Source organism: Mus caroli, unplaced genomic scaffold, assembly GCF_978045245.1.
Source record: "Mus caroli unplaced genomic scaffold, Mus_caroli_1 scaffold_14, whole genome shotgun sequence".
Taxonomy (NCBI): domain Eukaryota; kingdom Metazoa; phylum Chordata; class Mammalia; order Rodentia; family Muridae; genus Mus; species Mus caroli.
This window is the reverse complement of record NW_028227269.1, coordinates 98,166,800-98,179,965: the sequence shown is the minus strand read 5'-3', so window position 1 is coordinate 98,179,965 and position 13,166 is coordinate 98,166,800.

Here is a 13,166-nt window from a genome sequence, read left to right as displayed (position 1 = left end):
AAGCAGCAGATGCAGCAGATCTGTGGTGAAGGCAAAGGCAGTGGACTGACAGTGGCAGCAACGCTTAGATGTGTGATTGGGCGCTGAACGGCAACTGGATTGTTTGACAGCAGTGTGAGACAGAGGGAGAAGGGGATGGAAGCAGAGAGTTGTAAGGAGAGGAGAGCTGTAAATGGCTCCAGAGTGGGTAGAGACATGAGGACTGTGAGTTGGAGACCAGCCTGGTCTACGTAGCAAGTTCTAGGCTAGCCAGGGCTACATAACCTCTGTCTCAGAGGCAAAAAAGTTACAAGTGGAAAGATTTAAAGACTTCTGGTCTGTGTTAAAAGTGGCTTCAAGGCCAGCATTGCTTGGGATACCTAGGAGTGTGACCCAAATATGACCGAAAGGACAGGAGGCTCCCTAAGAGGCCGGCACACACAGAACCGATGACGCTTAAGACTTGCCTTCTGTGGGACATACAACGGGCAGAAGTGCCACAGTCAGGTGATTTTTAAATCTCCTTTCTGCCCCTCTACACAGTCGTGGAGGGAACTCTCCCTCTTTTCCACCCATATTTTCCATCTCCCTAAGCATCCGGAGAGACTTCGATAACTCAGCTTGCTTTTACTTATCTGTCATGGAGTAAACATAAATTTTGTGGGTTTTTTTTTTTGTTGTTGTTCTATTATTTTCTATTTCTTAGGTCCTCTTAAGAGAGGTGGTGTGGCTGGGCAGTGGTAGCACACACCTTTAATCCCAGCACTTGGCAGGCAGAGGTAGTGGATTTCTGAGTTCGAGGAGTGAGTTCCAGAACAGCCAGGGCTACACAGAGAAACCCAGTCTCAAGAAAACAAAAAACAGAGAGAGAGAGAGAGAGAGAGACAGAGACAGAGACAGAGACAGAGACACAGAGAGACAGAGACAGACAGAGAGAGGTGGTGTGGGTACTGATTCAAGTAGAAGCCGCATGCTTTAGAAGTTATGGGTGGGATTGCTTCTCGGCCTTTTGGCTAAGATCAAGTGTAGAAGTTATGGGTGGGGATAAGAAGGGGAGGGAGAGAGGGTGGGGGAGGGGAGGGAGAGGGCGGGCAGAAAGGGAGAGGGTGGAGATAATGAATAGCCACATGTGGTGGTTTGAATGAGAATATATTGGGTAAAGAGACCCAAGCCAGACGAAGTCTCCCCTCCCCCATCTCAGTGGTCATCTTGTGGCTTTGCCTCTCTCTGCCCCATGTCAGAGTGCCACTTGGGTCAATGACGCAGCTCAAATTTCTTTCTTTTTTTTTTTTTTTTTTCGAGACAGGGTTTCTCTGTATAGCCCTGGCTGTCCTGGAACTCACTCTGTAGACCAGGCTGGCCTCGAATTCAGAAACCCGCCTGCCTCTGCCTCCCGAGTGCTGGGATTAAAGGCGTGCACCACCACACCCGGCTCGCAGCTCAAATTTCTTGTTCTCACTGCTATAGCTAGTTTCTGGACACTCACCATGCTCCAGGCTCTCCTGAGGGCGCTGGGAATACTGTAATGAGTGAGCAGAAAACAAAATTTTGATGAATTTTGTAATAAGCAGGTAAATAAATTGTATAGCATGCCATACGATAATAAATATGATAGAGGAAATTACACAGGACGAAGACTGCGCAGCCATGGTGGGGTGGGTTCTGACTTTAGATAGCAGGTGTTGGCAGACACCACTGGCCAAGAAGAGGGAGTGGGTGGGTAGGGGAGCAGGGTGGGGGGAGGGTATAGGGAACTTTCGGGTCTTATCATAGGCTACTTTTTCTTCTTTTGGGTCTCAAGCCCCGAGCCTCGTACATGTTGAGAAAGCGTTCTATATTACCTCAGTGTGTGAACTGTGTGTTTCAGAAAGATAGTTGAAAGGGTTTTAACTTTTAACCATAAAGAAGTGATTAATAGTGAAAGAAATAGATGCTCTATGCATTTAAATATCACATAATGCATGCACATACCCCAACACCATATACTATTTATTGCATTGATGTCTGTAAGCTTTATGTTTTTAAATTAGAATATCTTAATATTGGTGTGTGGGTGTGTCTGCAGATGTGCACATATCTGCATGCATGTATAAATCAGAGGACAGCTTTTTGGCCTTGGTCTTGTCTCTTACCGTGTGGTGGTAGGGTCTCGCTTATTGTTTCTGCCGCTGCAAAGCATAGTCTAGGCTAGCTAGCTTGCATGCTTCTGGTGGGCTCTTCTGCCTCCGATCTCACTGTAAGTGTGCTGAGATTGCCCACATGAGACAGCATGTCTGGAAGGAGTTTGAGGCAATTTTAGTGCTCATGTTATATGTTTGGATTAAAGCGTTTTGATTTTTTAATTAAGTGAACTTCTTTAATGTGTTACTTGAGATGATAATCTGGCACCGGAAGTAAACCTCGGCTTCAGAGCCCTGGCTCTACACTGCTGTCCGTGTGTGTGTGTGTGTGTGTGTGTGTGTGTGTGTGTGTGACTATTTTCCATTTCCCCGTTGTCTGACAGGTGCATGCAGTTCAGACACTTACCAGCAGAGGGCACAATGAAACCAAATACGACTTCAGGTTTGGCGGGTGTTCCTTCCAAGAGACTCAGTTTAGATTGATTATACTTCTTCAGGCCCATTGCTTGGCTTTCAGAGACTTCTTTACAGCTGGGCGTGTCTGAGAGCGACTCTCAGCAGCTTGGCTTGTTTACTCTTGGGAAGAACTGGCCTAAAGAATCCACTATGCTTTCTAGCGCTGGGTGGCGCGGTGCAGGCCTTTAATCCAAACACTGGGGAAGCAGGTGGATTTCTGAGTTCGCGGCTAGCCAGGTCTACAGAGCAGGACAGCCAGAACTATAGGGCTACACAAAGGAAACCCTGTCTAAAAAACCAAACCCAAACCAAATCAAATCAAACCCAAACCCAACAATTGTACTAATTTTTGGAGCTTTCTCTGCTCTTGGGCTGCAAGGGTCCCTGGGATCTTTCCCTACTGTCGTCTGGGCTGCCCATTCGCTCTCACTTTGGATCCTTTAGTCCGGAGCTTGGTGTTTGCCCTCTGTCGAGCTCTGACCCTGTACTTGGGCCCTGCTTTTGGAGTCGGCCCCCTTCCTCACCCTTCAGTCCTGGTTCAGGCTCTTCCGGCCAGGGCCGCTAGTTCTGGACAGGTCAACACTTCCCAAACCCTGTGGTCACTGGATCCCAATATCACTGCCTTCCCCCATCCGCATCCTCTCTGGAATCTCCAACTCAGACAACTGGTGCAGCCTTACAGAAGGGATGGGCTGTCTGGCTATGCGTAGTCAGCATTCTCCATAGCCTCCAATAGAGTTGGAGGCATCTCAGATTAGATCAGGTTTCCATTCTCTCTACTCTGCTTGTCAAAAAAACCAACCAACCAAACCAATATATATATATTTTTTTTCAACTAGCAGAACCCAAGTTCATTTAAAAAATTAAATGTAAGAAAAGTAGCAATGAGAGAATACAAGAAATCAGCCATTCTTCTACCATGCTGAGATCACCTGAGTTAGTGTGGTGTATTCCTGTAAACATTTTTCCTTTCAATAATATATATATATATATATATATATATATATATATATATATATATACACACACACTATAGTATAGCATAGCCCTCCCTCTGGTTTTTGGGGGTACAGGGAAGAGGCTGACCTCATTATATAGCCCAAGGTGGCCTTATACTCACAATTTAACTGCCTAGGAATAAAATTACAGGCGTGCACTACCACACCCGTTCTCTCTGTTTCTCTGTCTCTGTCTCTCTCTCTTACTCGATGTGTGTGTGTTGTTTTGTAGGTCATAGGCCAACATTGATGTTATTTCTCAGTGGCTCTCAACCTTGCTTTTCTGAGACAGGGTCTCTCCCTGACCCTGTAGCTAGAGACCATCTGCTCAGGAAGCCCCCTGCCCCAGACTCCCAGCACTGGGATGCCAATGCTATGACTGCATTGTACACGGATGCCAGAGTTCAAACTCCTGCTCTCCCGCTTGTGTGGCAAGCACAGGACCTGCTGAGCCTTCTCCCCAGCTCCATTCTCTCTTCTTAGCTGAAGTATCATATTATCATGAGTAGTTCCTCCTTGTTATTAACTGTATTTTGAAAACGAGATTTCTTGATAATCCCGTCTCACCTTATGAAAGGTGAAAGTTGTCAAAGCCAAAATGGAATCTTCATGTTGTCTTTAACATGAAGACAAAAGGGAGGTAAGTAGATCCAGGAAGTTATGAGGGAAGCATCTTAGGCATGGTGGCCTCGTAGACAGTCACCATGGCATGACAAGGACAGTCGCCCAGCACCTGTCTGCCCAGCCTCAGCCAGTTGCCCCCGTTATGAGCCCATGACCAAGGACCATTGCTTCAAAATATCTGCAGGAAGAGATTTCTCTCTCTCCCAAGGCACTCCCCTGTGGCAGCATCTTTGAATCCACCATGGTTTATTCTGGCACAGCCTTTTGCTTTGATGCTTGGGTATTCCCAGAAGAACTGGGTATCCTGTAGAGACTCACACTCTGACTTTAACAAAGATAGACATTTAATAATGTATGCGTTGGAAGCCTCCTGCACTCCAAGCACTGTTGTAGGCACGGGGGAAATCAACCAATGTTGCCACCTCACAGAGCTGACTTTCCACCAGTCAAGAAACATCCCACAAAGTGCTATTCTGCCTGTAGGGGTGTAGCCTGGGAGATCAGACCTGTGTCTATTTAACATTTTAGAACATTCACAGTGGAGAGGAAGGATTTTGTGACAGGAAGTTAGGAGCTAAAACCCCCCTCCCCCAGCTTTAGGCCACATCTTTCTGCCTCCATTTCTTCATCTTGAAAGTGGGTATAAATAGTTGTTCTGTCAATTAAATGAGAGAAAAGGACTCGACACAAATTGGCTGGTATCGTTACTGGAGCGAGCACACACAGTCTTTGTGCCCACATTGTGATTCCTGTACAATAACTTCCTAGAAATAGAATGAATGGGCCAAATGAGCACAGACGTGCTCTATGTTGCCCATTAGGAAGGCTGGGGCATGCTCTGGTCCAGCGGAGGAGCATGAAGGTACTGCCTCTTGTCTCGATGCTGCCCTTCCCCACGTGTAGCTGCAGCCAGCAGTTCCCCACACTTTCCCTCCCCTTCTCTCTGTCCCCCTTTCTTGCTGCCCCCTCTGCATTTCCTCTCCTCCCACCTTCCCCTTCGGCCTCTATCCTTGTGAGGGGGGCTCTTGCAGATTCACCCTCTCTCCTGGCTTCAGCCTGTTTTCCTATCCATTTCCTTTTCCACTGGAGCACAGCCTGTGGCTGGTAACACACCAAAAACAGATACACAAAACGAAAATGGATGTTGTATACATAGACTCCCCATGTGTCTGCCCACGAGCCGCCATCATACAGATAGAATGTAAAAGATTCTCAGCGTTCTAGAGACACCCCTAGGCTCTTCTAGCCTGTGCTATCTATGAACTGCCTGGATTTTCACCGTCATTAGTTTTATTTGTTCTAGAAATTCACAGGCATGGCTTGCATGGTGCACACATTCTGAAGCGTAGCTATTTTCATTCAATAATCTGTTTGAGATTTCTCTATGTTGTTACATGCATCGTGCCAAAGTTGAACACTTTTATAGTCTCACTAAGCAGCATACGAGGTGTGTGTGTGTGTGTGTGTGTGTGTGTGGTGTGTGTGTGTGGTGTGTATGTGTGTGTGTGTATGTGTGTGTGGTGTGTATGTGTGTGTGTGTATGTGTGTGTGTGTGTATGTGTGTGTGGTGTGTATGTGTGTGGTGTGTGCATGCATGAGCGTGTGTGTGTGGTGTGTATGTGTGTGTGTGTGTGGTGTGTATGTGTGTGTGTGTATGTGTGTGTGGTGTGTATGTGTGTGGTGTATGTGTGTGTGTGTGTGGTGTGTGTATGTGTATGTGTGGTGTGTGTGTGTGGTGTGTGTGTGGTGTATGTGTGTGTGTGTGTGTATGTGTGTGTGGTGTGTATGTGTGTGTGTGTATGTGTGTGTGGTGTGTATGTGTGTGGTGTGTGCATGCATGAGCGTGTGTGTGTGGTGTGTATGTGTGTGTGTGTGTGTGTGGTGTGTGTATGTGTATGTGTGGTGTGTGTGTGTGTGTGTGGTGTGTGGTGTGTGCATGCATGGGCATGTGTGTGTGTGTGTGCGTCCTGAGACTGTATCTAAGACCCCTGCTATCAGCTAAGCTGTATTTTGTATCATCAACCTTCAGTGACTGGGGTGGGGCTGGGAGTCTAGTCTGGGTCCTATCACAGTCATCTACCACCCATCTGCATCTGGGGCCACTTCTGATGCTCAGTGTTCATTTAGTCACTCCACAGTCTGTCTTTCCATCATCAGGGATTGTCATGTGCACTGTGTCATTGACTACTGTCTGCAAGGCCTTGTGCACTCTCAGTCCCATGCTTTTATGACTGTGTGCACGTGTGGTGGACATGCTGGTCACAGCCTTCAGAGACACTGTTTTCCAAAGCAGTTAAACACTTACAGTCTCACCAGCAGCAGATGAGCCTCTTCAGCATTTGATGCTGTCTATGTGTTGTATCTCAGCCACTCCAGAAGAACGCAGTGGTGTCTCCTATGGTCCTTGTGTGAAACCTTCATGGCCCCACTGGCTTCTTCTGCTAAGCACTTGTTGGAATGCTTTATTTATTTTTAAAAAAATATGATGGCTTATGGTCCACAAAATTCACCCATTTTAAGGGTTGAGTTCAACACATTTTGGGGAAAATATCTGTAAAGCATTGCTATCACCACAAATTTAACATTGTCATCATAGCAAAACTTAAAGGAAGGGGGGCTGGGATGACAGCTTTGTGGGTAAGAGTACGACTCACAAATGTGAGGACCCGAGTTTGGCTCTCAGCACCCATGCCAGAAGCTGACCGTGGACATCTGTAAATCAAGCCCTGTGGAGGCAGGAGGATCACTGTAGAGGATCCCTGGGGCTTGCTGGATGCCAGCCTAGCTCGAGGGTCAGTGAGAGACCCCCCCACCTCAAAGCAACCGACAGAGAGTGACAGAGCAGGACAACCCACGTTCTTCTCTGGCCGCTGTTAATGAAGACACAGGTGTGCACATTCTGGCACATATATGCACACACCATACCTGTGTGCCACACACAGAGAGTCACAGACATACACAGACACATGGAGATACACACACAGAGACAGAGATACACAGATACATACACAGACACACACACACACACACATGCACATGCACCTTAAAGGAAAACTAGACCTAGGAGAGAGAAGAGTACACATAGAAATAGAAAGTTCTGGATTCCTTGCCCCATCTGCTGCTCCATGAGTGAGACTCAAGGAGAGTCACCCTTAGGTACTGGGGTTCCCTTTAGAAAGGGGGCTGGCACCTTGTTCCCTGATATTACAGACCGGCGTGTGTATCAGATGACAGGGCATGAGAGGTGCTGGTGGGAACTCAAGTGAGGGACTCCCAGGGACAGAGAGCCTGTTCCCTGGGAGGAGGCAGCAGCTGCAGGGTCCCTGCACACCTGTCACTTGTCATGGACAAGCAGAAGCCACCCAAAGCAGCTGCTGGAGATCTTTATGGATCCCAACTAAAAGATTTTGTTGCCACCCTGGCAGGAGCAGGGCTGAGAGGCCGACCCTTGTGGGGAGGGTCTGGTAGGGGTCACGAGAGATCATTCAGAATGTATCTTGATTATATCTACCCTACACCACCTTTTCTTCTCCTTCCTGGAATCCTATCCCAACAGGTCCCCCATATTCATGCTCTTTCCTTTTTTTTATGAAATCACCCACTGAGTTCAATGGGTGTTTGCCTCATGCATGAGAGTGGGGGCCATTCACTAGAGCATGGGGAATCTATTATGTGTGTACGTGGGTACCACTGTGCACATATGGAGGGCAGAAGACAGCAACAACCCTCTAGAGTTCATTCTCTCTTTCCACTGTGGGCTCAGCCCATTAAGACATCTTGTTGTCCTTTAAATTATAAATTAATGAAGAGATTAGCTTGCAAACTTACCTTAGTGGGTATATATATATATATATATATATATATATATATATATGCCCACTCTTAAACTCTTTCTTCCCATTTTCCTGCTTCCAGCCCCACTTTAACCTTTAACTCCCCAGTACTGCCTCTCTCTACTTTCTGTTCTATTATCTCACCCACCACTGCTCTTTAGGGAACCTTCCCTGCCCCCCTAACCCCCCCCCCATCTCATGGGCTATATCTAACTTCTTGGCTTCTACAGACCTCCCCCTCCCATCTTAAGACTTTTCCAGTTATGACTTAGAAAGACAGTTGGGGATTTCATTCTCTTTCTGAGACTACATGGCAGTGGTCCTGTCTGTTTCCTGGAAACCATGACTGGCTTGTGGCTCATCTATGAAGGAAATGTAAAGGAACAAGGCCTCAAAGGGTCACAGGTGCATCCTGGGACAGGAGCTAAGCAGCCACCATCTGAGCGGACCTCTACCAATCTGAGCTTGGCTCTGCCTGAGCCTTACCACACTACCCCAGCAGAGCCACCCACCAGCACATTTCTCTGTGTCCCTACAGGCGTTCTCCAATCCCCAGAAGACATCAGCTGTGTGCCCAGGGAAGTCCTTGCGGAGGTAGGATTAGGGGTGATGTGTAAACAGGAATGTTCCCCAAATGTCAAAACGTGCCACTTTGGCTGTCTTGGCAAAGCCTTCTTGACAGATTAATCTCCCTGGGGGAACCTCAGCAAGCAGCAAGTCCCTGTGGCATTTTAACAGCTGAGACACCAGCTGCGTCACAGATTCCAGCCAGCAGGGATGGAGCCATCTATGGAATGCTGCTGGCGTATGCAGAGTAGAGGCCTATATTCGGGTGTGTCTTTGGGCCCTCCCCCAGGCAGAGCACTGGTGTTGATGAGGTCTGGCTCCACCAAAGGAGAGAAAAGGCTTATCTTCAGCTGAGATTGATCTGCCTCAGCCCTTTCTCAGCCACTGCCTCATCAGCTTATTGCTCTTGTTGCCTTTGAGGCTTGAGGCTTGGTACTCTATTTAGTGGTACTGTATGCAGTGGTACTGTGTGCAGTGGTACTGTGTGCAGTGGTACTGTACACAGTGGTACTACATGCAGTGGTACTGTATGCAGTGGTACTGTATGCAGTGGCACTACAAGCACTGGTACTACATGCAGTGGTACTTGGTACTGTATGCAGTGGTACTGTATGCACTGGTAATACATGCACTGGTACTGTATGCAGTGGTACTCCATGCAGTGGTCTATATACAGTGGTACTACATGTAGTGACACTATGTGCAGTGGTACTGTATGCAGTGGTACTCCATGCAGTGGTACTACATGCAGTGGTACTATGTGCAGTGATACTGTATACAGTGGTACTCCTGCAGTGATACTACATGCAGTGGTACTGTATGCAGTGCTACTATATGCAGTGGTTCTACATGCAGTGTTATTATAGCAAAACAGACAGAAGTGCTATATCTCAGTGATAGAACACTTGTCTAATATGTATGAGGCTCCAAGTTCAATCCTCAACATTGCAACAAATTTCCAAGGATTCGTTTCTTTGTATCCAGGTCTTAAAATGACTTTTAGTCACTTGGAGCCATGGCAGGACCTAGACTCACAGGAGGGAAGATTGAGCCTCCATGGGGTTTAGGGAGTGATTCTAGGACTCTGAGGGTAGATATGTATCTCTGGGCCTCATCTGGTTATCATAACACAGTTATTGAGCATTTATTGTGTGCACAGTAGTCTAGTTCAAGAGTTAGAAGACCTAGCCCTGACATTCAGGGGCAGATAGCTGGTGCCACCCCTGGGGTCCCAAATACCAAGTAGGAGTAACAGTGGTGAAGGTGACAACAATAGCTTCTATTTGATAAGTGGGCCCAAGTTGGCCAGGTTCTATGCTGTGCTTTCCTGTTCTACTGCACATAATAATGATGTCATAGAGAGCCAAGCTGTGGCATCACAGAAAAGAAGAAAAGCAAGCCTCAGAGAGTGCACTGGGTGGGAAGATGTCTCCTCACAGTGAAGAGGGAAGTGGCTCAGTCACTAGACTGCTGGATACATAGGCAGGAAGTCCACATTTCTATGTCCCAGAACCCACATAAAGAAGTACCACACATAGCAGCACACACCTGTAATCCCTGTTCTGGGGTAGGGGTGAGGGTGGTAGGCAGGATCATGGGGCTGAGAGATCCTGTCTGAAAACTAAGGTGGATAGTGATAGAGGAGGAGACCCAACCAGGACTTTGATTCTCACATTATGGGCATATGTGTGTGTGTGTGCGCGCGCACGTGCGCGCGTACAGACCCTCACATGCACTACCCATACAGCTATATAAACATGGTCTCCCCCATCCCCCCAAATGAATAAATGTCAGACTGTGATCTCATTTGGAAACAGGGTCATATTAGACTTTATTCGTTCAGCTGGGTGGGTTAATATGGAGTTATCACCGGGAAGACCTATCCTTTATTCCTACGTGATGGGCATTTTTAAGGAAGACATCTGTTTCCCAAACTGAGGCAGATGATTGTAAGCCACCCCGACGGGGGGATCGTTTGTAGCAGAAGTTTTAGGAAACAAACCAAAGAGGATCCGTAAGTTGCCCAGGTCACACAGCAAGGAAACGGGCCCCTTGGGGTTCTCAAGCAAGCTCTGATCTCACTCTTCTATCTCATCACTGAGAGATGACTCGACGCTGAATGAGCCAGTTGTGTTAGTCAGTGTGGGAGCCGAGCAGGAGCTGAAGTGGCGCTGGCTCTATTATTACATTGAGGTAATTAATTATACATCGTCGTCGATGCTGCTCTCCCTGCTCTGCGTACCTCCCTAGGTTGATGTGGAGATCAGCGAGATAATGAACATCTTGTTCTCTTCCAAGACCCAGACAACTGCAAATTACATTATCATTAACGGCATCACCAGAAGCAATGAAATAAAGAAAAACACAGCTAATATTTTTCTTACACCCACTGCTGTGTGTTTGTCAAAGGCGATAATAGTTCATCCTGGTGGGGTGGGGGGAAGATGAAGCCAACCACTGTGATGTCCCAGGAACTGTGACTCCTCAATGTCACCCATTGCTGCCTGGTCCAGGGAAGAGGAGAGGAATGACCCTGGATTTTCATTCTTCCCGCACCCATCCTATGGCCACGTGGTTTCTATGGCCCCACCTTCCTCTGGCTGGGTCCAGTCTGGTCCCGTTTCCACCAGCAGCTTCCAGCCCTTGAGCTTTCCAGTGCACACGGTGGTTGCCTTTGAGATTTGGAGCTGTTTGTGATGTAGAAAAAAGAAAAAAAGTGAACTGCCCCAAATGTCTAAGGACTCTTCCATCAATATCCAGGTCTGCAAATGATGCTACGGTCACCTGGATCCACAAATCCAGGGAGACCCAGGACAGCTGTTTCCTTGAGCATCCAAAGGGACTTGAAACAATGGTCACACGAGTGGCATCTAATGACTAGGAGACCCTTGGGACTCTCTGGGTCTGATTTTCATCTGTAAAATGGGACTAAGAATATGATTGGAGGTCACTTTGAGCCTAGTATGGTGGCACAAGTTGCTATACCAACATTCAGGAGGCCAAGAGAAGAAGATGAGGTCTGGACCAGTCTGATCTGTGCAGTGGGACTCTTGTCACAAAAAGAAACAAGTGAGGTTGCTTTGAACATCAAATGAAGGCAATGTACATCTCAGTATCTGGCATGCAGGACACCCTAATACTTGTTGGCTCCTTAGTAAGTGTGATGGTTGGAGACCCGTCACTGGTTGAACACAAGCACCTGAGCATGGGCATATCTTCTTGGTTCCTATCACAAAGGCTGAGAGTGAAGGAAGGCTGCTTGCAGATGTGCCCAGATGTTCTTTGTTTAAACTCTTCCCTACCACCTACTAGATGAAGCAGAAAAAGTTAAAGAACACCTAAGTTTTGGGGTGTGTGTGTGGTATTACTGCATCAGACTCCCTATTATGCCACCAGAGAAAGAGTGTGAGCACAGAGAAGCTAATTAAACGCTCTGGGCCTCTGTGACTCTACCTCCCTCCTTGGACTCGGGTGAGTTTACATGTACAGAGTGTGGAAGGATGTAGGACAATGTCCCCAGCTGTAACTGATGGGGCAGGCCAAGCCATCATCTCTGTCATTCTAGTGACTCAACCAACCTCACACATCCGCAGTCGCCTGCTGGTCCCATCTGAAGGAAGAAGGAATGTGAGCCACGCCTTGTGAGTGCCCACCAGCCTCAGCAGACATGACTTGGGAGTGTCTCTGGGTTCCAGGAGAGTGTAACATTCCTCTGTTCTGTCTCACTCCCTCGCTCCTTCTCCAAGATGCTAGCCCTCTGCTGCTGTAACACAACACCCCAGTGAGTCGCTTTATAAAAAGAAAAGGTTTATTATGTCTCACAGTTCCTGAAGGTTTCAGTCTATGATTGGTTAGCTTGTTTTTTGGGAGTCTGCAGTGGGGTGAAAGAGTATACCATGGAGAAGGCATGTAGCAGAGGAAACTGCTCAAGGTGGCCAGCAAACACCAAGGGGCTGGGTCCCATTATTCCCTTCAAGAACATGTCCCCAGGGACTTAACTTCCTCCCAGTAGGAACATTCAAAGGTTCCCCCATCTCCAAGGTAACTAAACCTAAAGAAACTTTTGGGGGACATCTATGCAAGCCATACCACAGATACTATGACTCCTGGCTCAGAAACTCATTCTAAGCCCGGGCAGTGGTAGCACATGCCTTTAATCCCAGCACTTGGGAGGCAGAGGCAGGCAGATTTCTGAGTTCGAGGCCAGCCTGGTCTACAGAGTGAGTTCCAGGACAGCCAGAGCTACACAGAGAAACCCTGTCTCAAAAAAACCAAAACAAAACAAATCACCCCCCCCCAAAAAAAAAACCTTCGTCATTCTAAGGTGCAGGAGCCTAGAGGAAAATACAGAAATAAGAGCAGGTCTCCGGGACCCCTCGCGAGATTCTGTAGCTAAGAGCAGTAAAGCTCTTTTTGTTGTGCAGCAATTGAGACCTTCCTTTAGGCCATAGTGGTGACCATCATAAATTATAAAGTAGCTTTAAAAATAATAATGATAATGGTATAGTCAGATCTCTGGAATTTAAGATGCCTGTCACCACAGAGAGCAACAGGCCTCTGCTTTTCCTTCTGCTTGTTCCTGCTCCTGG